General features: G+C 37.8%; 2 long non-coding RNA genes across 3 annotated transcripts in view; one reads left to right on the top strand and one right to left on the bottom strand.

The window, feature by feature from the left end:
• LOC121038067 (uncharacterized) overlaps nucleotides 1-25561 on the top strand; it is a 78788-nt gene that overhangs the window by 33258 nt on the left and 19969 nt on the right. The gene's annotated exons all lie outside the window — the stretch shown is intronic.
• Nucleotides 8215-25561, bottom strand: part of LOC121038069 (uncharacterized) — a 25028-nt gene continuing 7681 nt past the window's right edge. The window contains exon 3 of the long non-coding RNA XR_005794128.1: nucleotides 8215-8250. This is a non-coding gene — a long non-coding RNA (uncharacterized LOC121038069). The remainder of the gene's footprint in view (nucleotides 8251-25561) is intronic.

Below are 25561 nucleotides of genomic sequence, written 5' to 3'. Positions count from 1 at the left end.
CGAAGTATAGTAATGAAAGTAGAAGTGAGCAAGAACAGAGCATTGATTTGAAGAAACTTTTCTGTCTCTTTCTCTCTCTCTCTTCCCTCCTTCCTTCCTTTCTTTCATCAACTATCAAATATTTTTGGACTGCCTTTTACATAACAAGTGTATCTCTATAGAGGCTACACAGATAAAAGAAAAATCTAGTCCCTTTCCCCAAAGAGTTTACAATTTAAGGGTTGTGGACAGACAAGCAAATGGGTTGGCACAGTACGATATATTCTTAAGTAGTATACAAAAAATAGGCTAGAGGTTATGGTAACACAGATTCTTTTAGTCTGATTTCTTAGCATGTTCCCAGTGGTAGGCAGAATAATGGGCCTCCAAAAATGTCCTTGTTCTAACCCTCAGAAGCTGTGAATATACTGTATTACAGGGCAAGAGGAAATTGAGGATGTAAGGTTGTTAATCAGCTGACCTTAAGAAAGGGAGATAATGCAGAATTATCCAGGTGGAACCAATTAATCACAAGGGCCCTTAAAAGTGGAAGAGACAGGCAGAGAAGTAGGTCAAAATGAGTTTCTATGAAGAAGGTCATATAAACTAGACAGCTGGCTTTGAAGATGGAGGAAGGGACCACAATCCAAGGCATGTGGGGAGCTTCTAGAAGCAGCAAAAGACAATGAAAAAAGACTTCATTGGGGTCTCCAGAAAGAAACACCCCTGCTGACACCTTGATGTTAGCCCGGTAAGAATCATTTTTGGACTTCTGATCTCCATAATTATATAAAATAATAAATTTATGTCATTATAAGCCAACAAATTTACGGGAGTATGTTACAACAACAATAGGAAGCTAATACATTGCCTGAATTTCCCTAACATGAGATGAATTAAAACAGGAATAGAGTGGGAGAATGCATTAGGTTTGTTTTATTTTAGCTAATAGTAAAAGAGGCATTTCTAAACGTTAAGAGCATTTGAAAAAAAGAAAATGAGTTGCAAAAAGCTAAATCATAAGAGAAAAATTAAATTTCATCCAATTAAAATTCTGTCCTTCTAAAGAAACGATTAATAATTTTTTTTTTTTTAAACAAAGCTCAGACTGGGAGCAAATGTTTACAAACATAGATCAAAGACTTGTATCCAGAATATGTAGAATTTTTACAAATCAATAATAGAAAGACAAACAATACACTTTAAAAAAGGGAAAAATATTTTAAGAGACATTTCAACAGAAAAGATACACAAATGACTAATAAGTACATGAAAATATGCTTAACATCATCAGTAATTAGGGAAATGCAAATTAAAATCGCAATGAGATGTTACTTTGTGCCCAGCATGACAAAAATGGAAAAGATTGACACTGTAAAGTGTGAGCAAGGATGTGGAACAGCTGTGAGTCTTGTACATTGGTGGTACAGATACAAAATGGTAGCAGTACTTTGGATGATGGTCGGTCAGTTTCATGTACATTAAATGTGCACTTAGCACCTGACCCAGTAATTCCACTTCTAGATACTTATCTAAGAAAAAATAAAGCTTTAGATGTCTGAACTAAGATCTGGATGTAAATGTTTATAGCAATTTTATTCATAACCACCCAAACTGGAAACAATCCATCAGCTGGCGCGTGGATAAATGAAGTATGGTATATCTATACAATGGAATACCATTTGCTAATAAAAAAGAATGAACTGATGTATGCAGCAATATGGGTGAATCTCGAAAGTATTATGTTACGTGAAGAAAGTTAGATACAAGTGACCACATATTGTATGATTCCATATGATATTCTAGAAAAGGCAAAACTATAATAATGGAAAGCAGATCAGCGGTTGCCAGGGGTGAGGGTGGGGGTGCGGGAGGTAATTGCAAAGGGACACGAGGAAATTTTGGGGATGACAAAAACATCATGTAAGTTGTTCGTGGTGGTGGTAACATAACTACATATACATTTATAAAGATCCATTAATCTGTACACTTACAAGGAGAATTTTTATTGTATATGAAACATACCTTAGCAAACCTAATTTAAAATTCTCCTTCCCGCCAAAAGAAAATAAGTACATAGCACATGGTTTAAACAAGGAAATGACCAATCTTACAAATGCAAGCTCTCTCCAGAAAATACGGCTTCTCAAATACATAGGGCAGCAAAACCATATAGGTACAAAACTTTACAATTACTGTTTGTGCATTAAAAACTAACTGTAATGTATGAGTCTGCTATATTTAATCAGTGTAAAACTTAAAAAGGGATATTTTAATTAAATACAATAATCCAGAGATGAATTAAGATAGCCTGAAAGAAAAACAGGAAATGTTCTCATATCATCCTCATAAAAAAATGCACTAGGATAAACAGTTTGATATACAGTGAATAGAACATTGAGAATTACACAATAGTTTGCTGAAATGAGTGCAATTTATCTCACTCAACATTCCGGAATAGACTTTTTAAAAAACTCTTTTACTAAAAAGAGAAACATTTCCATGCTTGTAAAGTGCACTATGCTCCTCAGAGAAAAATATTAAGTATAGGGTATTATTATTTCATGAGCATTGGGCTTACTTTGACAGTCATTATAGTTGTTCCATTTATAATTGCTGGGACTGCCTCCATAAAGTGCGTCTTTTGTACATGCATTTGTAATTCATGAAAAGCACACGCTCATTTTGGGAAATGCCATTTTAGAGATAGAGGCGTTGAATTTGTTGTGAGAAGGCAACTACTTTGCCCAAATTACTGTGTGTCTTCAGAGGCATAGAAGGGATGAGCTCCAGCAGGGGCTCCTGGGGTATTGCCTTCTGTACGCACAAGGGCTCAGCAAATCTCCCTGGATTATTTACATGAGAGAGATTTCTTAAGAATTTTATTTTGTGAACAGTTCTTTTTGAGGATGTAATTTTACAGAAAAGGGCCTGAAGATTGTAACAGGAAAATCATTAGATTAGAAAAACACAATTTCATTTTACTTATAAATTCTATAATCTAAAGGGGAAAAAAAAGGCCCAGCCCATTTCTTTGTGAATATCCCTCAGTTGCAACATATTACATTTGTAAATGCAGCAAGCCTCTCGCTGTTTTAATAAGCGTTTCAGCCTCTTCCCTTGGGGGTTTGTGGTTGTCATCAATAGTTATAAACTATAAAGATGTGATGGGATGTTTTATCTCATTAAGATGCCACACAACCAGGATTCCTTCATCCGCCTTACATCTGATTTGTGCTCCTCAAATATGACCTTTAAGGCCTTCGTTGCTTTGCACACACATTGCATGTCCCAAGGGTCCATAATTAAGTAGGTCACATGCTTCATATGGCATATTAGTACTTGCCTTTCAACATGCATTTCCCCTGTTCTACTGTGGGAAAATTCCCTTTTTCCTAAGACATTCTTGCACCAGCTCTTGGCACTTTCCATAGAAGAAATGTCCTTGGTATATTGTGGGAACACTTAAGGTCATTTGGGATTTTATCGGTCGTGAGAATAATTGGCCTCATGTTTTCTAAAGAGCAGAGTCCACTCATACTAATTGTAGTATTGCCTGAGGCTTGTACATCTAGGGGCATAAAAGAACTCTCATGGATCAGTTGTGGATGTACCCTTCGCCAATTAAAGTATGTCAATAATTTGTGAATGATGCTATCCATAAAATGTCACAACAAAAAAAAATTAAAAAAAAATCTTGATAATCTTTGACATTAATAAATTGTCTTGTATAAATGCATATGTACCTGGTGGAGTTTCTATTAATTCCTCTTGGAAATGGTATTTACTATGCACGCTGTAGGATTTTCCAATCAAATACATAAATATGCATGCTTATTTATGCTTAAGATAATTTTGCTTTCATAACTTTAATAACTGAGTGTGAACTTTTAGCAACAAGATAAAATGTCATTTTGCTGACTATAATTATGGAATGGTAAAAGATTTAAAAATATTTAGTACAAGTAGATTTTGAAGAGAATCAGGATTACCAGCTCTCCTTCTCCAACTCCACGATCACAGTCTTTAATCCTTTGAAAATCAAGTAAATTTTCCCTAAGAAATCAACTAGTGTAACCCTACACAAAGCATTTGTGTCCTAATTAATAGGCCTATTTAATTCATTAAGTTGGATTGCAGGACTAGTGACTTGCCCCTTTTAGTGATGCTAATAAAGAGATATCAACAAAACGCAATTGTTTTCACATGATAATCGTGTTAAGAAATTAATAGGAGATAAAACAGTGGCAAAGAAGACAAAGCCCTACAGAACAGTGACTCTCAGATTCAACGTCTCTATGAATCACCCGGTGAACATGTTGAAACATGGATTCTGATTCAATCACTCTTGGGTGGAGCCTGAGATTCTTCCTTTCTAACAAACTCTTAGGAGATGCCCAAAAACCATGTTTTGAATGGCAAGTTTATAGACCATCACGGAATGGCAGTTCACTATTTGTATAGGTACTATGGATTGGCCCATATTTCCATGGCACCACTCAGGGCTGAGCTGTCTCCTTTTGTTGTACCTAAAGAAATTAGAGCAGTGCACTGGGATGTAAAATGTACCTTCTGGATTAAAAGTTTGCCGTGTCTCCCTTTTATTCCCTGCTAGAACTGAACCACAGCTATTGACTTTAGAAAGAACAGTGCTGATCTTACACTGAAATATGTTGATGGGTGATGGCGCCAGGGGAATGTGTGGGCCTCATTGTCCTACAGATGTCATCAAAAAAAGTAATTTGCTTGGAGGAGGGTGGGGGGGGGGCGCTATGCAGACTCTGTATGTTTGTGTGTATGATTGTGTGTGCCCAAGTGTGGACTTTCATTCCTAGTTCAGCGGAAACATACTGAATGGGCTTATTACTTTCATTTTTCTCCTAGAACGTGGACTGAAGCTTTCATTTCCAATCTTACTGGATACAAAGACCTCCTTTTTATTTTAAATTGAAGTATAGTCAGGCGCCTGGGTGGCTCAGTCAGTTAAGTGTCTCACTTTGGCTCAGGTCATGATCTCACGGCCTGCATTGGGCTCTGTGCTGACAGCTCAGTGCCTGGAGCCTGCTAACGATTCTGTGTGTCCCTCTCTCTCTACCCTTCTCTGTCTCTGCCCGTGCTCTGTCTCTGTCTCTCAAAAATGAATAAATGTTAAAAAAGTTTAAAAAATTGAAATATAGTTGCCACAGGTATTTCAGGTGTGCAGCATAGTGACTGAACAACTCTGTTCCTTACCCTGTGCCATGACAGGGTAGCTACCAAGACCTCCTTTGTAATACAAAATATATCAAATAATTTTATTATCCAGCTGAAAATTCATAACCAAAACATTTGAATTGGATTTGTCCTTAATTTTAAGATTATCTACATAAATTTGGGGCAACTCCACTCCCCCCCCCAAAAAAAAAACCCAAATGAAAGCAGAATACCTCTGAGAGACATAATGTTCATTCAACCCACAGACAATAGTTTCTCTGCAGCCATGGTTTTGGTGACAATTAAGATGATCTGGTTGATGAAACTCTCATTTCACTATACCACATTCAGATCTGCTTCTGTTTTGTTCTCCAGGATGACTGATTTCTTATAAAGAATAGAAAGTCAAGAAAGACTGGAGATGATGAACTTACATAAAATCCAGAAGAACTTGAAGGCTACAGAAAATTTATATATATATATGTATACATGTATACATGTGTATATGTATATATATATGTATGTATATATATATTCTTTCCTTTAAAAATTTTTTAAGTATAGTTGACACACAGTTAAGTTAGTTACATTAAAAAAAATTTTTATATATATGTGTATATATATACATATATATATATATATTCCTTCCTTTAAAAAAAATTTGTAAGTATAGTTGACACACAATGTTACGTTAGTTTCCAGTGTACAATGTAGTGATTCAACTTCTCTATACTATTCTCTCTACGAGTATAGCTACCATCTGTCACCATACAAAGCTATTACATTATCATTGACTATATTCCCTAAGCTGTGCCTTTTATTCCTGTGACTTATTCATTCCAGTCTCTGTACAGAAAATTAATATGTAAAGTAAGATGCAAGGAATGTTTAACTTTTCTTTAACATAATAAAAGATGAGCAATGACAGAAAATGAAGATTCTGTTTCAAATGTTCTTATGAATACTTCAAAGTATTTTTTTTTTTTGCTTCTATTATCTTTGGGTGATATTTCCTTATAGATAAATCAGCAAAGCTAAACAGTAATATGTAAGGCTTATCACCAAGATTCTGCTAACAACAGAGATTTCCATGTTTTAAAATAACAAATCAGTTTTCAACCTGTGATGTGTTCTCCATAACCAATTTCCTTTTCCTCATAGCAACTTGCCTACCTTTTTCACCCTCCACTGTTACTTGTGGCTATGTGACTGAGTTCTGATTAATAGAACGTTGGAAGAAATGTGTTCCTTCTCTAAGCCTGTCATTAAAAACTCCCCTGCAAGTCTGTGTGTGGTCTGTCCCCTATTTTGACTGGTTGCAGGGGGAAGAGCACTGAGAGAAGGGAAGAGCCACAAGCCGGAAAGAGCCTTCATCCGTGATTGACCATTTCAAAGGTGATCTGAAAAAGAAATTCAACATGGGACCCTAAAGTTAGAGAAAACTAAACTTCTAGTGTTTGGAGGCATTATCCACTTTGGATTTATTTGCAACGCATTAAGCCTACTCTCAAAAGCACAAATGGAAACTGGGAAATTGAGTCTAGCTTTGATGTCCATATTGGGGAAAAGAATTGGGTCTTCATCTTTGAATATTTGGTGAACTGCCTTGTGTTATAAGATGCCCCATAAACATCTGCTGAAAAGATTTGAATTCGGTACTACTCTATATGTCCTGTTCCTTTTCCTGAGCCAGGGACCCAGAGGTGACCACGGTCTACGAGCCCACGTTGCACTCAGACCTGTATTCAGGAACAATTAGGGCTATTCCACTTTTAAAACTCTTCTCAGGTGTACTTTGCCTAAATCTGTTGCAAAAGAACTTTTGCATGAGTGGTTTCACCTGTCAGTATTTCTGTTTTTGAATGACTTTCTTTTGTCTTAATCTAAAAGATACTTTTATTTAGCAGTAAGGAAAGGCTAACCTCACTTATTTGGAAATAATGTCTGTTTATTGGCTAGAAAGGAAGAGAAAAGGATTCCTTGTTTCGTAAAATACATATTGGGCTTAGTTCTAATCTCCAAGGAGTTCTCACTTTCTGGGAGTAGAGGGGAAATTATCTTCTATGATTATTTCTAAAATCTTCTCTTCATACTAAAAAAGTGATGATAACGGCCTGACGCCTTCTGTTTCTTGGGGGACTACCCTCTAGCCATGGTGTGCTATCTATAGGAGATCTGTTTTTTTGAAGATATTTTTTTATACATCAAAATAGTGATGTGCCCAGTTTTCAAAAAAATATTTCAGCACCTAATGAATTGCATTAGGTACCTAAGTATACTATATTAAGTACCTAAATACCTAAGTATTGTCTACTTAACAGAAATGCCTCCTGCTTTTTATAAACCTGTTCTTTGGACAGAAACAGAAGCCACTAACGTGGACTTAAAAATAACACAGTAAAGCATACAAGTGTCAAACATAGGATAGATGGCAGCATTTGAAAGGAAAAAATATCTTTTGTGTGGGAGGATGGGAAGCACACTCAGAAAACTTGCCAAAGAAGAGAAGATACATGCGTTGTTTCGCCTTCGTATCACTCTTAAAAGATTCTTATGCCAGATCTCTAAAACTGTGAGAAAATACATTTCTGTTGGTATAAGCCCTCACGTTTGCGGTAGTTTGTTATGATAGCCATATGAGCTAATATATTTCCCGTACTGTAATAAAACTCCTGGAGGGTAGACACTGTGTTTTGTTCATTGCTGCAGTTTTCGAAGTATAGAACAGTGCCTGGCATGAAGCAAGTGCTCAATAAATACTTGTTGAATGAATGAGTGAGAAGAAATAAGGAAATGTATCTCCCGCTTATTCAAAAGATGTGATTTCCCTTTAAAATAGATTTAATAGTCCTCTCTCCCTCTCTCTCTCAAAAATAAATAAACATTAAAAAAGGGGGGGGGGGCAGGGCGCCTGGGTGGCTCTGTTGGCTAGGCGTCCGACTTAGGCTCAGGTCATGATCTCGCCGTCTGTGGGTTCAAGCCCCATGAGGGACTCGGCTGACAGCTCAGAGCCTGGAGCCTGCTTCGGATTCTGTTTCCCTCCTCTCTGCCCCTCCCCCACTCATACTCTGTCTCTCTCTCTCTCTCAAAAATAAACATTAAAATTTGTAAATAGATTTAATAGCCATTATGAAATTGCTCCAGAGAACCATTTTCTGGTTTGTTCTCATTCTGAGACAGTAGTGTGTAGAGGTTAAGAGCTCTGAACTTGGACAGACTTGGATTTAAACTCTGACCATGGAATCACTGGCAAGCGTGAAATTGAACAAATTAATGAATATTCCTAAGCCATAATTTCTGCATAAGACTGTTGGGACTATTGTACTATTCCTAGCGTAGTACTTGACCATGTAAGCATAGAGTAAATAGTGAATCACTATTATAGTATTAATTATAATTAGTTGGAATTAATAGGGAATAAACTAAAATTTTATACACTCAAGTATCTTTTAATTTTCAGTTGCTTTAAAATGGCATCCATCTACTATAACATTTCTTTACTAAGAATTTCAGTCAAGTAAACTCTTTCTAACCAGAAAATTGCCTACTATGGTATTTGCAGATCTATCTCTGTGTACCATGTATAAACCATGATGATGTATTAAATATGTGCAGGTTGCTGGGAGTTCCAACTTGCACAATGAACTCGGCCCCTTCTGCCTGGCCTGCCTCACCCACCGTCTCAAGGTCACTGGACAAGCAACGGGCCTTTTGCTTCTCAGTCCTTCGGCTGACTGGGCACAACGTGATCTGTCAGTTTTACTACGTCACGGAAACAAATTATCTTTGTGCTATTTACGTTGTGATTTAGTGCCTAAATATCATATTCTGATATTGTGTGTCACTCAGGGACACAACATTTCAAAAGCATAAGTATTAATTTGCATAAATTAGCATAACATTGAAACACAGATGAAAATTCTTGAGCTACTCCATCACCACTGCAAATAAAATAAAATACAATACAATAAAATAAAATAAAATAAAAATGAAGGAAGATCTTTAAGAATATGAGGAAGTGTTTAGATAATAAAGTTGAGGAGTAGTGCTAAAGAAGGAGGCAAGGAATGTATGTTTTTAGAAGGCAAGACAAGTGTTCTTAATCCAGGTTTATTATTTTTTTCATTGAACATAAAAATATTTATTGGACTTCAATAAATTCATTCTCAACCTCAATCCCTTTAATTTTCTGCTAGGGTATTATATTTCTCAACTGTGAGGTAAAATACTTTTGGGGTTTGGAGACAGAATATGTACTATTTATTGTATAAAAATCTCAACTCCTCACACTGCTGGAAATCTTGCAAACTGTACCTTCCTACTCCAGGCGGTGCCACAACAGTTTCCTTTCTGTTCCTCGAAAACAAAGCTGAGGAGCATAGCTGTTTCTTTGGCCTAGGAATGAACTTTCCCTCGTCTTTATATGGCTGGTTTCTTTCGAGAGGCTTCCTTACATCCCTGCTTGCACATCGTCCTGGTTTTATTCTTTGCCCAGCATTGATATTTTTCTCGGTGTGTGTGTGTGTGTGTGTGTGTGTGTGTGTTTGGCCATTCATGGACGAACTGATCATCTCCTATCCCATTAAAAAATAAACCCCGTGAAAACAAGATCTTGTTTATTTTGTTTGCTGCTGTATATCCAGTGCCTAGAACAGTTCTTAGTATAACCTATTCGATGCTAGTAAATACATATTAAACGTAATCAAGGCAATAGCTTCCTATTCATTAATTTTATTGTTAGTTTCTCTTCTCAGTCCTGGATGTTTCAAGTTCTGATTTCCAAATTTTAAACTGAGGCTGAGATATTACAAATCCTGACTTCTGGAACTACGTAATAATGTTTACATTAGCATGGGATAGTAGGCACTGAATACTAATACATAGAGATGTTGGCTATTAAGGTCCATGAGGGGTATGTCGGAAAGCACTGGGCTAGGGGATTCAGTAATGTGAATATTCTCTTATTACTAGAATTTCTTCTACCCTGGCATTCTTTGGGGAAAGAACCTGCGGAGAAACACAGACGGACAAAAGGCAAGGACAGCTTTATTATGAGTGGTTCTGGTACCTCAGATCGCAGCGCAGAGCTGTTGACAAAATGCACTAGAGCAGGAGGCTCAGGCCCGTGGCCTGAGATGTGTGATGGGAGGCAGCACCATTTGATAGTTTTCTCTCCCCCAGGTGCAGATAAACATCTCGGAATCTTATCACTCTCTGGCCAACGAGACACAAATGATGGCAAAGGTCTGAAGCAGCAGAGATGGCTATTGGTTCAACTTCTTCTGTAAGAGAGAGGCCCTTTGCTCTTTTACTGGTCTAGACACATGGATTTAGTAAAAAGAACAGCACGCAGTGGATATATCCCTATCTAAATTGTGGTGCAGAGTCTTAAAAAGTTAAACATACATTTACCAGATGACCTAGTGATCCCGCTCCTAGGAATTTGCCCCAGATAAATAAAACCACGTGTTCACACAAAGACTTGTATTTGAGTGTTCCGAGCAGATTTATTCATAATAGCTAAAAACTAAAATCAAGAAAATGTTTGGTGTTGGTAAATGGGTAAACAAATTGTAGTGTATCTATATAATAAAACACTAGCAATAAAAACTCCACTGATATATAGAATATCATGAATGAATCTTAAAAACATTACATTGAATAAAAGAAGCCAAGCCAAAAAAAAAAAAAAAAAATGACATGCTGTCTGATTTCATTTTGTAATATTCTAAAAAAAAAAAACTGTAGTGACAGAAAGTAGAGTATTTGTCATCAGGAGCTGAGGAGCTGAGAGAGGGTTGGGAGGAAGGGGAATGTTTGCACAAGGGCATGTGTGATTTTTGGAGTTATGAGAAATATTCACAATAGTGGTCATGTGCACACAACAGTATATGTTTGTCAAAGCTCATCAAAATGTGCACTTAAAACTGGTGAATTGTATTTTATATTAAGCATACTTCAAAAGGCTGGTTAAGTATACATTTATATCTAAATTAAAAAATATATATGTAACATAAATATATAACCCTATAATACTCTGGAATCTGATACGAAGACATTAGTATTTCTTCCTTTTGAAGAGATGGGGAGAAGGAGGAAGAAGGTACATTTTTGGTTCCCATTTAAAAGAACAGCCTCTGGGGCATGTTCTAGCAAGATTACATTGGGTGACATATTTTCTGTTTCACTCGACATGGTTCTGAATGGTTCTTCTCATTTCACATTTTGGAATTACAGATTCTTCTTTGTGTTCTTCAGTGGCATGGTTTATGACTGGCATTTTTTTTTTCAGTAGGACTGGGGGATGGGCAGGGGGCATTGAGAGAAGGAGTGAATTGCTACAGAGTTATGTAGTTTCTATGAAACAGGAAATGGATAGTTAAGAATCTTCATGTTTGTTCATGTGTGGATAAGGTGTGATTTGAACTTGCTATGCTTTGGCCTGATGTATCTCTTATACATTTAGAGTGACCCCATCACGAACCCTTCATTTTCACAGAAGTCCAGATATATGGTGATCTGAGTAGAGCCTGTGTTTTATCCCAAGGATTGTAGGAGTGTCCCTTTGACTTACACCTCTAAGTTGGGCATTTCCATTATTGAATTTCATTAGGGTATGCTTTTAAAAGATATTATTTTAGGTCTTTGAGCAAAGTTTGCTTGAGTTTTGACTTCAACCTGACTAAAGAACTTAATAATAGATAACAAAGGACAAAATCAGGTTCTGCCTCTTAAATTTATTTTTTGTACTATGTTTCTCTTTAACTCTCCCTGTTAAATATTTGTACCTAACTTAAATTAAATAGTTGAAAATCTGACAGGGTGAAAGAACAAGTAAAAGTCAATCCACAGTAGATATGTGGTACTTAGGTCAGACCTTCTCCGGGGCATTAAGTACCCCTCTCAGGTCCTGGTGAGTATTCATTCTCCAAAACAAGGTTTGTCACCCTAGATTTACTGTAGCAGACAAAGGTATGGCCATTTGAAACCGGAGATATCTTCAACTAAATAAGTCAGGCTTACAGTATCCACCTCCTCAGTAAAGGAAGAAATGAGAAGACTCATAGCCTCTTCAGTTTTCTTTTGTAGGTTACAAAATTCCAAACATGTGGGAAATTATTTTCGTGTTTGTGATTCTTGATTTTGAAAAATGAAAATTTTTCCTTTTAAGGCTTAACTTCGTATGGAGGAATATTATTCCTAGTCCCAATTTGCTTAATTTAAAGGGAAAACAGCTATTTCTAACCACTGCTAAATCCCAGAAGGCTTCCAGGATTCGACCGCACCCAGTCCAAACTCTATCCAAGCCAGGCCGCTTCTGCCATCTAGTGACCATCTTACTAAACTACATGGGCAGGGCATCACCTAGTCTGGTCTGTTCAAAGGCAAGATTTTTAATTGAGTCATGTGATTTGTTTTGGCCTTCACGACCTTTCATTCCTATCTACTATCTGTGTGACCGTGAGAAAATTATTTGTTATTTCTGTGACTCAGTTTATTCATCTGTAGAATGGGAATAAAGACCCACCTCTTAGAGTTTTCATGAGGCTCATATGATACGGAAAATGCCTAGCAGAGTGCTTAGCACAAGCAAATCCTGGATAAAGATTTGATGTCATTGTACTTATAACTATGCAAGTCCAGATCTAAGAAATAGGCCAATGCATGGAAAATCAGTTATGATATATTAAATATTTCAGAATAAATTAAGTATATAATATCTAAAGCTTGGAAGAAGATCAAGTTTATTTAGGCTTTTCGCATGCACTGCCAACAAATGCATTATTGCACTTGCCTCATTCCAAGTCTTTCCCCACTTCATATTGAATGTTCCCATCACAGCAGACAACTCATTACTCTGCATACATTTTAAAGCCTTTCTTCCTTTTCCTGAAATATTCTCCCTCACATTTTTACATTTCACAGCCCTGAACTCCCAACTCAAATGTCAGCTTCCCATACACCCTCCTCCAGAGCTGTCAGGTGGAGTTAAACGCCATGTAGCCTTTAATCTCGTTATTAGAGCATCTGACGCAGACAGGCTGCACTGGAGATAAGTGGGAATCAGGTGTGTGTAGCCACATAACTGGAGTGTGAAGTACCTGCTGTGGGATATCGTATATTGTCCTTGTATCTTCTCTCCTCCGACCCAATGCCTAACACAAAGACTCCACACAATAGGACTCCACGGAAGCCTGCTCAATTGAGATAAAAGCTTAGCAAATATCTTAGAACAACTTTTGAAGAAGAACTGAATGACTCATAGGGGTTTCTAATGTACATTGTACTAAATTGGCCCAATGGTTTGAGTTGGCAGAATTAGTCTCATCAAAATATGGTTTTGGATTAAAAAATACGTGATATCTTAAGAATAATAGTAACAATGGATTTAATTAAAGAACATTTGGAAATTACTAACAATACAAAAGATAATCATGGCCCTACTACCCAAATAATAATATTCGATCTTTTTTCAGTATTTTGTCTATATGTTCTTTTTATTACATGGCTGTGATGCTTGTCTATTTGCAGTTATATACCCTGATTATTAAACCTAACTTATTGTAAATATTTTCCCATTATACTACATACACATTAAAAGCAATGTGAGAAACCAGAAGTCCACTAAATAAATGTGCCATAGTGTCCTTAACATCACTATAGTTTGGGCATTCAGCTTCTTGTATATTTTTGCTATTATATGTAATAACACAAAGTAAATCTTTGGACATAAAGGTTTTCCTTTACTCAGGGTTATTTGCTTTTATGAGTCCCAGAAGTATAATCCCTATTGACTGTCTTATTATAGTAAGTCCTGATGGACCAAAAATTGGTTTTAACCAATGAGTTTTGACTTATGATGGCTCCAGGTCACTATTATGAACTTCAACTGCCAAGAACTTATTGAAGATGTGAAGAAAGGCTTTAGGAGATTAGACTGAACAAGTACAGAAGGCATAATATTTTCTAAAACCATTCCCTGATATTAAATTGTTTGCTTTATTTTTATGGTTTATTTTTTATGTGCATTTGTGTGTCTGTGTGTGTATTTTATCATGCTATTTTACAAGAGAAATGCTCAGGCCTGATTTTACATCTTTCTTCTGCAAAGCATGATTCCTTTGGTGTCTGGATTTATTCACTTATACATTTATTAATGCATTTTACAAATATTTATGGAAGTTTACCCCATGCCAGGCACTTCTGCTAGGTTTACAGAGCAAGATATTAACAAGACACGCTCTTTTTCTGAAATATATTTTTAATTGTTTATTTATTTTTGAGAGAGAGAGATGGGAGAGAGAGTAAGCACGAGTTGGGGTGGGGCAGAGAGAGGGGGGGACGGGGGATCCGAAGCAGACTCTGTACTGACAGCAGAGAACCCAGCGCAGGGCTCAAACTCATGAACTGTGAGATGAGGACCTGAGCTAAGGTCGGACACTTAACTGACTGAGCCACCCAGGCATCCCTAATAAGACACATTCTTTTTTTTTTTTTTTTTTTTTTAATTTTTTTTTAACGTTTATTTATTTTTGAGACAGAGAGAGACAGAGCATGAATGGGGGAGGGTCAGAGAGAGAGAGAGGGAGACACAGAATCGGAAACAGGCTCCAGGCTCTGAGCTGTCAGCACAGAGCCCGACGCGGGGCTTGAACTCACGAACCGCAAGATCATGACCTGAGCCGAAGTCGGACGTTTAATCGACTGAGCCACCCAGGCGCCCCAAGACACATTCTTAAAAGCAGTTTACAGCTCACTGAGAAAAAGACAACGACAATGTCACATGAAACTTACTTTAATAGAAGTAAGAACAGTATGGCTTTGGGGGCAAAATGCAGGAATTATTCTGTCTGGGGTAACTGGAAGACTTGACAAAGGAGCTTATACCTGAGTCTTGAATGACGTAGGAGTTTAACTGTTGGGCTTCGGGTGGATTCCAGTCAGAAAGACCAACATATTCATGGGTGTGAAAGGGAATGACATGGAAAAATTGAAAAATTCTTTGTGGCTGAAAGGGGGATTACATGGAGGGAAAGAGCAGGAAATTGTGCTGTAGAGATAGAATGAAGCTACATAATAAAAGCTTTTATATTTTTATAATGCAAGTCAACAAGTGTATATGTTTTATACTGTAACCCATTAGGAGGCATTTAAAGTTTTCTTCCTCTTGCTTTGCATCCTCTTCTTCTGCTTCTTCTTCTAAAATGAAAGAGTGACATTAAAATGATAGTATTCATGGGGCGCCTGGGTTGTTTGGATGGTTAAGCAACTGACTTTGGCTCAGGTCATGATCTCACGGCGTGTGGGTTCAAGCCTCATGTCTGTGCTGACAGCTCAGAGCCTACAGCCTGCTTTGTCTCCCTCTCTATCTCTCTCTCTCTCTCTCTCTCTCTCTCAAAAATAAAATTTAAAAAATAAATAAAAGTAAAAATAAAATAATAGTATTCAGTAATTGAGACTTTATGCCAGGGATGTTACTTGAGCATCTTACTTAAGAAGGTTTTAGAACAATGCTATGAATTAGTATAGTTGCCATCCTGAATAATATGGAAGAGGAAAATAAGATTTAAAGAAGTTAAATAATTTGTCCAAAGTCACACAGCAAGTAAGTGGACAAACAGAGGTACAAACTTGAGTATTGCTGACTGTAGAGCCCAGCCTCTTAAAATTTGGTCTATTGCCTTTTCAGTGTAATATTTTAGAAAGACACCTTTGGAGCCTGTTGGGAGGGGATTTATAGTTGAGAGAGACAGAGACAGAGACAGACAGAAATCAGAAAGCCCATTTGTGAAGCTATTGCAAAAATGCAAGACAGAGGTGACGAAGGCCAGAACTTGGAGGGAAAAATGGAGGCTGAGAGATGGGAAAAACAACAGCTATAGGTGTAACACTTGGATAAACAGAAAATCATAGCAATTCTGGAAAAAATAACTAAATTTCACTAAAAAGACTGAAAATTCCCCCAATTGTGGCACCTGCCATTGGGGGACTATCTATCACAATGTTCTAGGAAAAAGTTGTCCATCTCTGACTGATCTTAGATAAATGACATTTCTCCTCAACATCCAGAAAAATTGAATTTTTCATCATAGGGTTGCCTTTAATACACAGAAGAATTGTGTTCAGGGAAAATTCTTTCTTCAACCATCTATTCACTAAATTGCTAGATGCCGGGGTATGTAAAGATGAATAGACTCAACACACTCTCTTAAAAATCTCCCAGTCAAGAAGTGTTGGTAAGATCAGTACAAAATAATCACACTGCTGACAAAATGTGCCTGATGTCCTGAAAAGTGTTGACAAGGCATCCTGAGAGCCCCCAGGGAAGGGGAGAACACTTCTGGTTGTGGTGTATAGGCGAAGTCTACCAACAGTTGGTGGAGAGAGTTTGCATTTAAGTGGGACAAGAAGGATTTCAGGGGAGTGAGAGGTAATGAATCCCAGGCAGAAAAAAAAAGAGAATCATCACAGAAGGAGAAGAAGGCAAGTGTTCAGTATTGTTGGGGAGAACAGAGTAAGGTTCAATATGGTGGTTGCAGAAGGGATGTGTTGGTGAAGAGAGGGAGGTAGGGACAGAGAGGTATGAGGGCAGCAGAATGCCAAAGCAAGAAGACACAAACAGTAGAGCAGGACAATATGACTGGTGCTGTAATTTTTATACTATTAACTTAGAAGGTGTGTGCAAGTGAATTCTCTAGATGGTAGAGAAACCTTTTATTGAGAATCACCAGGTTATAAATCCTTTGGAGTCCTCACACCTCAAATATCCACACAGTCTTTTTTAAAAAATGTTTAATGCTTATTTATTTATTTTCGAGAGGGAGAGAGAGAGCGAATGAGCAGGGAAGGGGCAGAGAGAGAGAGGGAGACAGAGAATCCTAGGCAGGCTCTGAGCTGTCAGCACAGAACCCGATGCAGGGCTTGAACCCATGAGCTGTGAGATCGTGACCTGAGCCGAAGTTGCATGCTAAACCAACTGAGCCACCCAGGTGCCCCTCAAATATCCAGAGTCTTGATGGCGCCTGGCACATTGCAGATGTGCAATAAATTTTGTTGAATAAATGGATGGCTTCCTTCCTTCTATACGTATGATAGGGAAGGAGATCTGTTTTTCAATAAGCATGCATCTTCTCAGGCCTTAAAGTGAACTCTGGAGTCAGGAATGGCTCTGTGACTCACTGAGGACAAGTGATCAAGCCTCTCTCTTCAAGTCCCATTTCTTCATTTTAAATTGGGAACAAAATTAGAACCTACCTCATAAGGTTGTGACATTTTAAAACCCTGGCACCTGAAGCACTACTGTTAGCTATTATTTGGGAGCTGTTAGAGTTCTAATTTAGCAACCAGAGTTCTTTTCTTTAGGTTTCTGGCACCAGTAGACCTATCAAGAGATTATTCTACCTTATCCTCACATCTGTCCTCCTGCCATTTTATTTCACTCTTAAAAAGACCTGAGGCACAGAATCGTAAACATAAAAATCATCACTTTTCCTTGCCCTGATTGAAACCCTTTTTGCATGACAGGCTTCCACGGGCACACTCACTAGCTGCCTGCTGGACCCTGTCAGCTCTTACAGCATGCTGCCCAGGCCATCTGTTACGCACCACAGCGAGCCATATGGAACCTGGCCCCCACTCCTTTGGAAATGCCTAGCTTTTTCCTTCTGTACGTTCTTTGCTTAGCTGTACTTCCCTGGTCTATGGAGGGCAATGGTGGTGGTAACTGTCCCCTTATATTCCATCCTTGCAAGGAGAGTCTGTGACTAAAATTTTATTAGGAGAGCCTTTAGATCGTGCATCAACACTCATGTTACGTAATGACCAAATACTTCACTAAAAGCCCTGTGACATTTGTGACACAGGAGAAATAATTCAGAAATCACTTTCTATAATTCTTTCCCACCACTGTCCCTGTTCCCCACAAAGGGCATATTCCATTTTCTTTCCTACTTTCCGCTGATACTTTAAGCTACAATTATCTTCTACCAAGCTTAGAACAGCAGGTACAGCCGTGCTGAGATGATTAGTTCTTAACTGTTGCGGGTTATTAGCTGTGCAGAAAATTATATGCAAACCAAGATATGGTTTGGCTCCTACTGTGATAATCTCAATGAGATTTACCAAAATCAAGGAGATTTCTAAGCTCTCCTTAAAATTCATAGCAAAAAATGCTTGTCTCTTCAAAGTAGGAGCTTAAATTAAACCTTAATCAGTCTTCAAAAATAACTTTTGAGGATTTTGTCTAAATAAATAAAAGTGGAGGGTTGCTTATTTAAAGATACTTTTTAACGAAACAGGAAAAAAATGTTTTAATGGAACAGAGGTAAGAGGATGCAATTTTTGCTGATTTTCAGCAAAATCATGAAGTGAGACAAGCAAGTTTTCAGCTGCCATACATCGTTTCCACGCTTCTCGGTTTTGGTTTCCACTATGGCCCTAAGCCACTTACGAATCATATTTTTTTCTATCCTAAGAAAAAATATATTAAAGCACTAGGATGTTAGTATGAATTAATTAAAAAAAACATCAGACCCCCGAAGAGAAAAGAAAGACATGCTTTACAAAATCATTTCAGAGGAGTTATAAGCAATTAACCTTCATTCTCAAGGAGGAATAATTTCCCTCCTCCATTCTTTTTCTCTTAGGCAGTGATTCTACCTCTATAAAAAACAAAAGCTCTTTCCCTTCGAGTCCTTTCCAGAACAGAGTCAACATACTCAAATTCCTGTTAGCCTTGTTTTTCCCAAAGCACTTACCATGTATTGCCTCATAATATAATTATTTGGGTCCTGCTTAATGAGCTCCGACAAAAAGCTCAATTAACTGCATCTTTTTTCTTTGCATGTCCTGTTGCAGACACAATGGCTGGACCTACTAGGTGTGTGATAAATGAATCTGTGTTGAATGATGTGTAAGTCCATCATTTACTACAGAACAGAGAACCTGGCATGGACTGAAGGCATCTCTGGAGTTAACTGTTTCAATTACATTTGAACCCAAAAGGGTTTCCTTATAGTTTTGTGGTTCTCAACCTTTTACGTTTATATGCACTTAAAAGTTTCTAAGTTTTTTTGGTGGCCCATTTAAAAAAATTTTTTTTTCAACGTTTATTTATTTTTGGGACAGAGAGAGACAGAGCATGAACAGGGGAGGGGCAGAGAGAGAGGAAGACACAGAATCGGAAACAGGCTCCAGGCTCTGAGAGGTGGCCCATTTTAAAGAATTAACAAAACAAATCAAGCTAAATAATTTAGCCACAAATACAACCTTGGCTAATATTTTGCCGCAAGGCGTCAAGGGCTCGGGGCAAACTCCCTGGGAAGCCATGGCCAAGGAGCTGCTTTAGCCCACCCCTTTCCCCATGCAATCTTCATCAGCGCCCCCCGCGCCCCCCCCCCCCCCGCTGCAAGCCAACACACAGTTTAAAAAAAAGTTTAAATAAATAACACACACCAAACAACACAGAGTTTAAATAAAAGACGGATCTAGCTATGCAAACTCAGTTTGCATGTTCACTGTCCTTTCCTTCCAAGCAGACAACCAATCTACACAGCAAGCTCAGTAGTCACCATTGGTTAATTTTTAGATCCACTGCCATCTATTTGATAATGCCTTATCTGCCCTGCCCAAGCTCTTTCATACATTAAGGAGGCAGTATACTCTTGAATCCCACTAAACATTTTTTCTTTGGCACTGATCATTATACAGGCAACTGTTCCTATTCTACACGTATTACAAGCTCAATTCAGTGTTCTGGCAGACAGCCATGCTGTAACAGTATTAATAATTGTAGCAAATATGGAAGAAAAGTGGGGAATCTCTGAAAGGTCCACAGTACTCCACTGACCAAACAGGCCACAGAAGCGGGGCCAGCAACTGTGAAGAGGGGTCAGCTGGCCTCTGAGACTCCCCTGAGAATTGAATCCCTTCAATTTCCTTGTCTTGATTCTTTATAGCTCCCCTACCCAGGGGCAGATCCAGATTGTGTGGGCTTGAAACATACAATTTGGGAATTCTTCTTTATGAAAAATAATACAAATTACAAGTACAGAATTAGCTACAAAAATAAATATGTATTTCAACTGAAAAAAAAAAAACACAACAAATGACACATCCTAAAAATCTAACATACCCCAAACATCACAAAACCTACAAAAATAATATAAGTTTTCAAACTAATAAAGGCTTGATTCAATTTTGCACTAATATTTTCCTACTTTTTTTGGCTGCCTACTCTTTGGTTACTTCTTAACATGACAAATGGCAAGACTTCTGGGCATTTCCATTTCACTCAAGCACTGTGGTAAGTCAAATCATCTTGCATTGACAATACTCATTACTCATTCAGCTATTATTAACTGCTTTGTAGTAGCATGTTATGAATCTTATGCTATCTTTTTTTCTAATGTTTTTATTTATTTTTGAGAAAGAGAGAGAGACAGAGTGTGAGTGGGTGAGGGGCAGAGACAGAGGGAGACACAGAATCCAAAGCAGGCTCCAGGCTCTGGGCTGTCAGTGCAGAACCCAATGCAGGGCTCGAACCCACGAACTTTGAGACCATTACCTTAGCCGAAGTGGGACGCTTAACCAACAGAGCCACCCAGGTGCCCCTCGAATCTTATGTTATCTTAATCGGTGGTGGTTATTTCCTGTCAAATGAACAAGAAATTTATCTTTTCTCAGTGTGCTGGTATAATTTACTACGTTACTAATTTGCCTATCAAATAATCCAAAAGCTTACTTATTATTTCTTTTCAAAGTTGATCTTTTTATTTTAGTTAATTGTGGCTTTTGGTATGATCTGAAATTTTATCAACTTTTTAATAAACTTATTGTACTGAACTTCTTTTCTAAGTCTTCAAAAACCTACTTTAGATTCTTAAAGTATTATTGCTCCCATGCCCTAAGTCTTGAATAGCTTTATAATAAGTGTTTTATGCCGCATCCAGTGTTGTTAAAGAAAGTCACATGCTGTTAAAGAAAAATCCAACTCACCTGCGTTTTGTTTTTTTTTTTCAACGTTTATTTATTTTTGGGACAGAGAGAGACAGAGTATGAACGGGGGAGGGGCAGAGAGAGAGGGAGACACAGAATCGGAAACAGGCTCCAGGTTCTGAGCCATCAGCCCAGAGCCTGACGCGGGGCTCGAACTCACGGACCGCGAGATCGTGACCTGGCTGAGATCGTGACCTGGCTGAAGTCGGACGCTTAACCGACTGCACCACCCAGGCGCCCCTCACCTGCGTTTTTAAAATGCCTCATGTACAAAACAAAAATGTCTTGCAAAATTTGAAGTAGTCAACAACTCTAGGTAGAGCAGAGTTTTTCCCCCCTAACAATGAGATTAAGTGAATGAGCTGCTCACATTCCGCAGCTAATTAATATTTCAAAGAGTGCTTGCAGCCATTTGTCTTCACCAGTGTCATATGCTAATGTCTATGTTAAGTATTTTACATGCATTACTTCTTCTTATTTTCACCACTATCCTATTCATTGTGAATATAATAACTATTACTATATCCGTTTTACAGGTGAAACCATGAGGCTTGAAAGTGTATGTAGATGGCGAATGATTGAGCCAGACGTCAGGCTCAGAAACTCTGAATCTAGGGCTCAGGTTCTTACCTACTACCAGATCCTGCTTTCTTCAATTGCTGTATTGATATAAGTGAAAAGATTTGGAAGGAGGAAGTGTTTGCCCTGAAATACCTGAAATATTTGTACTGCCTTAGCTTAAGGCTATGTATGGCAAGAAAGACACATTTAGCAAAATTCGAAGGGTCCGTATTGTTTCCCACTACTGTTCTAATGATTGATTGGATTGTGGTGGCCATTTTTAGCCTCTGAGACCGGCAGAGGGAGAATGTAGGCTTTAAGCTCTTATGCTATTTTGCTAGCTATACAAGACTAGCCAATTGGAAGGACTGTGACATCTTAGATCCTGTCCCTGACTGACTGTGACCTCTGTTACACTATATTACCAGACTGAGCTACAGGTTCCTCCTCTATAAAATTGTAGAGAACTACGTTGAATGGTCTCTGAGGTCTTTTCCGGCTTTAAAATTCTGTAAAGTTGACTGCAGTGTCAGTTTAAGGAGGGACATGGGGTATATGTAGAACCAAAGACATTTACTTTTTCATGTTTAGTTGCTGAAGTCATATTGTTTAGATATGGAATCATAGTTCCAGGCAGAATATACAGTAAAAGACAAACCAAAGGTTCTCTCTTCTCAAATATTCTGATTTATTAATTATCCACAAAATTAAAATGAAGGGGCTTTGACATTAATAAGATTTGTTAAGTAAGGATATTATAGGAGATAATCCACTGATAAAATAATAATAATATATTATTATTATATATTAATATTATATATTATAATAATATATTATATATTATATTATTATATAATATTATATATATTATTAATATATATGATTACAACATAATCATATATAATAATAACAAAGTTCTCACTTGTATTCATATTGGTTTCTGGCAATTTGTAAATCCCATTTAGAGAATCAGTCATATTGAGGCATGTTTACAAATAAATGTTCAAATACAAATAAATGTTCTTGACTAAAAATTATAAATGATCAATAAGCTCATGAAAAAGTATCAGTATTGTTGAGAATCAAAGAAGTGAAAATTAAAGGAAAGAAATACAATTTTCTATACTCTAAACTGATAAAGATTAATGGAAGCGTAATGTGGCGAACCTTCCTAAGGGAAAATCTGGTGCTATATTGAGATTTCTTTTTAATAAAAAACAAACAAACAAAAAAAAAAAAAACAAAGAACTTTATGAAAGCAGCTAAACTTAGCACTAATAGCACTTTTTTTTTCCAAAAGTACCACTGAAGCAAGAGTTCAGTATAAGCATAGTCTAACTTCATGCATTTCTGATTAATTATGACAATTCTACATTGCTCACTTCCTCCCCATTCATGATTCAAGGAGAAAAGTCCTTGTCACGCTTCGCTCACCTGCTTAACCTGGCATCAAGCTGACCCTGCCTCGGGCACCAGTTGGAGGACCCCAGTTGAAGGTGCCATCGGCTAAAGGTCCACAGGCCATCCTACTTGACCAGGGGTCTGATTGCAGTCCCAGCCCCTCTCGTGCCAGGTTGCATCTGGCTGCCAGCATCAACCACCCTTCCAGGTCTTCCTCCCACATGGGACAGGATGGGAAACCAGCGTTGGTCTGAACAGATTTAAGGAGGTTTTATCATGAGGACCTGAAAACTGCCAGAGCCTGCCCTTGTTCTGCGTGGCCCTGTTAGTTGAGCACCATGGTCACAGGGAAAAGGGCAGAGGCTGCCTTAGTCCTTCTTGCCTCCTGGAGCAAGGAGCATCCCTGAGCTGAAGCGGGTCAGAGTGGGCACCGTGGGGGGTTCCAGCTTCACTCAGTCCAGGGGCCATAGGGTGGAGGTGGGATGGAGTGTTTTGGAACTAGATAGAGGTGGTGGTTGTACAACATTGTGAATATACTAAATGCCACTGAATTGGTCACTTTAAAATGGTTAATTTGATGTTACATAAATTTCATATCAAAAAATATATATGTATATATTTTTTAAATTAGAGGGACGCCTGGGTGGCTCAGTTGGTTAAGTATCTGACTCTTGATTCTGGCTCAGGTCATGAGCTCGCAGGTTCATGGGATCGAGCCCCACATCTGGCTCCACCCAGGGTGTGGAGACTGCATGGGATTCTCTCTCTCCCTCTCTCTCTGGCCCTCCTCTGCTCACTCTCTTTTTTTTCTCAGAATAAATAAATAAACTTTATTAAAAAAAATGAAAACAGAAGTTAGTAGGGACTTTCTTTGAGTAGTGGTGTTAAGCATGATTTCTTTTAAATGCATTCTTTTAAATGCATTTGCCTGCATTTAAAAATTGTTAATAATGAACCATATTGTTTTAATAATTAGGAAAGAATTGTAAAAAAAAAAATTAACTCCCAGAAAATATACAATTTAAACTACACTTTAAGGCAGTTGGAAAAAAGGCTAAGGAAAATCTAGACATCTTTTCACATACTTTGAGAAAAATATATCTTTGAAAAATATATAAAAAACATAACATTTATAATTTTCATCTCGTTTATTAACAATTTTCTTTCCATTTATTGCTTTGCAGAACTTTTTAAAAAAATTTTAATATTTATTTATTTTTGAGAGAGAGAGAGAGAGAGAGACAGAGTGCAAATGGGGGAGGGGTAGAGAGAGAGGGAGACACAGAATCAGAAGCAGGCTCCAGGCTCTGAGCTGTCCACATAGAGCCCGATGGTGGGGCTTGAACTCACAAACCGCAAGATCATGACCTGAACCGAAGTCAGACTCTTAACCAACTGATCCACCCAGGCGCCCCCAGCAGAACTCTTTTAAGCCAAGATGAATGGCAGGAGAAAATTTCATAGACTTATTTTACAGCTAGTGCCTTTTGGGGAAAGGAGAGGTGGTGAGAAGGGACAGGATTCTTGGGACAAAAAGGTTAATTCAAATCTACTTTCAGGAAAGAAACCACTAGCCATTTGGAGAATGAGAACAAAGTTCACTTCACAGCAGTCTTTGTTTTCCTCTCTGCTAGATACAGGACTGAGAAAAAGTAAATGCACAATACCTTTTTTTGTTTGTTTGCTTGCTTTAATCATAAAACTATTCCCTGAAGAGTTTAGCTAGAGCAGTTGAGTTTTGGTTTGAAAAAATTAGAGAAGCGATAAAGGAGAAGGAATTGCACTTCTCACTGCCTCCAATTTTCTTCTGTAATGAGTTTCCTGCTTAAATGTGCGTGTGGCTCGCTCTCTTTTTTTATGGGAAAACATGTGCAGAGAGGCTCTTTCAGGAGCCAAGTGTCCTTACAGCGATCAGTTTGCTCTGTTGGGGGAAAACACATACAATTGGTGCCGGCCCAGCCCTAGTGTGGGAAACATTTGAAAGAACATAGAGGGTGTTGTTGAAAAGAATAATAGATTAAGGATTTTTATTTTTCTACAGGCTTTTTAAAAGGAAAACATAAATATCTAATAAAATAATCAGATATTGCAAAAGAAAAATGATGTCTGAAAGTGTTTCTCAAAGTGCGGTTTGTGGACCATCTGAATCAAAACCTAATAAATAGTAGGTTTAATCGTGGAACTGCTGAAACAGAAACTGTGGGAGATGAAATTACATTAAAAAAAAAATACGTGTGAACACATTCTAAGTCAGAGGTCAATGAACCATGAGCAGTGGATCATATCTGACCCACTGCCTGTTTTTATAAGTAAAGTTTTATTGGCACACAGCCACACTCAGTCTATGGCTGCTTTTGTCCTAAGATGGCAGAGATCAGTGTAGTTGTGGCAAAGAACTCTATGGGCCTGTAAAACTTAACTGTTTACCGTC

The sequence above is a fragment of the Herpailurus yagouaroundi genome, unplaced genomic scaffold, assembly GCF_014898765.1.
Source record: "Herpailurus yagouaroundi ecotype Mexico unplaced genomic scaffold, PumYag 165, whole genome shotgun sequence".
In the NCBI taxonomy this organism is placed as follows: Eukaryota; Metazoa; Chordata; class Mammalia; order Carnivora; family Felidae; genus Herpailurus; species Herpailurus yagouaroundi.
This window is presented reverse-complemented; position numbering and strand designations above follow the sequence as displayed.